Genomic DNA, 2,490 nt, shown 5'->3' with positions numbered 1-2,490 from the left:
GGGCCGGCCCGGCCTGTGCTAATCGTGCCTGGCCCGGCACGGCCCGCCATGGCACGTTTAATAGCCGGGCCGTGCCGTGCCGGCCCACGGGCGCTGCTCCTTGGCCCAGGTATGGCCTGATTAGTAAATGGGCCGGCCCGATGGCCCGTTTAGCACGCTGGGCTGCACATTTTTAGCCTATTGGGCTATATTTTAGGTATATATATAAAAAAATCTGAAAAATATATTAAAAAAATGGGTCGTGCCGTGCCGGCCCGCGTGCCCCGGCTCCAGGCCCAGGCACGGCCCAAGGCGTGCCGCGTGCCTGGCACGGTCCATTTAGCCCGTGCCGTGCCGGCGTGCTCGCGGGCTGGCCTGTTTGGCCAGTTATACCATGCACCCAGCCGAACAGCTAAAACTTGGTTGGGTAGGAAACTTTTAGCCGAAAAGTCCATTCTGCACCCGAGCTCATATGCTCCCGCATGAACAGTAAAATCGAAAAAAAATTAAATTTTTTTAAAAAAATTTCAATTTTTTTTTGAGAGAAACATTGACAAAAGTTCTAAGTGCCTGCAAAAATTCATCATGAAATCACATTCCTGTAAGGCATGGCAAAAAAAAAAACAAATTCAATGCTTCAAAATGCATTTGAAGTAGCTTTTTCAGAGTACTATTTTTGTTTTTTTGCCACGCCTTCTAGGAATGTGATTTCATGACGAATTTTTGCAGGCACTTAGAACTTTTGTCAATGTTTCACTCAAAAAAAATTTGAATTTTTTTAAAAAAAATTGATTTTTTTCGATTTTACTGTTCATGCGGGAGCATATGAGCTCGGGTGCAGATTAGCCACGTCCACTTTTAGCCTCGTTTCTGTATGCATGCTATCAAACACACGTATCCTCCGATATATGCGCGTATGTATGTATGAACGTTTTTATTTGTACTGTGTTTAAAAAAACATCCACCCAAAGAAACCAAACACACCCTTATGTGACAAACGAAGAATGCTCGAGACATGAACGACGAGAAAACGGAACCATTCCTTCCTCACACGGATTTCCTCACCTACTCTGTTATCTATTCCTCCCCCAATTTTAACCTACTCCGTTATCTCTTCCTCCCTAATTCTAGATCGAGATCCCAGGGCATTACAAAAATAGTACTTCCTCCGTTTTAAAATAGATGACTCAATTTCGTACTAACTTTAGTAGACACTAGTAGAAAACAAGGCATACGTCCGGGCCTGGTTAGCCCATTAGTCCTGGTTCAGTCACGAACCGGCACCCATGGGCCCATTGGTCCCGGTTCGTGAGGCCAGGGGCCTGCCGGGCCTCGTGGGGGCATTGGTCCCGGTTCGTCTGGGACCTTTGGTCCCGGTTGGCGGCACGAACCGGGACCAATGGGCCTCGCTCCTGGCCCACCGCCATTGTACCGGTTGGTGGCCTAAACCGGTACCAAAGGGTGGTCTTTAGGACCTGGTCGAGCCACAAACCCGGACCAATAAACCAGCCAGGGGAGAGGGCTTTTGTGCGTAAAATATTAAAAGCAAAAAGAATTTTCATAAAATAAATAAAAAAAGAAAACAAAGAAAACAAAATAAATAAGTAGAAACAAAATAATATAAATAAGTAGAAACAGAAAAAACTTTAATAAATAAGAAGTAACAAAATAAACTTTAATAATGTAGAATAAATAAAATATAATAAAATAAATAAACAAAAAAAGAAAGAATTTTCATAAAATAAATAAAAGAAGCAAACAAGAAAAGAAAATAAATAAGTAGAAACAAAAAAAACTTTAATAAATAAGTAAAAACAAAATAAACTTTTATAAAACCTGTAGTATTATTGAAAATAAAATTGTATAAAATTTATGCAACTAAAATTATCAAAGTATTTTCTGTTCAAAACAGTAAAAGTCAAAAGAATTTTCATAAAAAAAATTGTTAGAAACTTTAATAACACTAACAGAAACTAGTGATTCACACAAATTTCAAAAACTAGTGATTCACACAAATTTAAAAAAAATCAAATTTAAACTATTCAAATTGGAAAACAAATGGCACTAACAGAAAGTTTATATTTTTTATTACGTAAAAGCAAAAGGAACTAAAAAATAAAACAAAAAAAATAATGCAAAAAAACAGAAAAAAAAACTGGAAAAAAATGCCAACTACTGGGCCACTACGACCGGAATACGACTAGAAACCCTACCATGGGCCAGGATTCAGGCCCGCAGATGGACCAGTAGGCCCAACAGGCATAGTAGTGATAATTAGGCTCGTAAGCCTGCAATCGAAAGGAGCTCGAGAGGGGTGCGGCAGTGGGGCTTATAAACCACTGCGCGCCCCTCTCAACTAGCGAGGTGGGACTAAAGTTTTGGCCACGGGCAGCACAAGGCCTTTGGTCCCGGTTGGTGGCACCAACCGAGACTAAAGGGGTGAATTGGTCCCGGTTGTTGTGACCAACCGGTACCAGTGCCCCCCTTTGGTATCGGTTGGTGCCACCAACC

Source organism: Triticum dicoccoides, chromosome 3B (genome assembly GCF_002162155.2).
Source record: "Triticum dicoccoides isolate Atlit2015 ecotype Zavitan chromosome 3B, WEW_v2.0, whole genome shotgun sequence".
Taxonomy (NCBI): Eukaryota; Viridiplantae; Streptophyta; class Magnoliopsida; order Poales; family Poaceae; genus Triticum; species Triticum dicoccoides.
The sequence above is the reverse complement of the archived record's forward strand: the minus strand, read 5'-3'. Positions refer to the sequence as shown.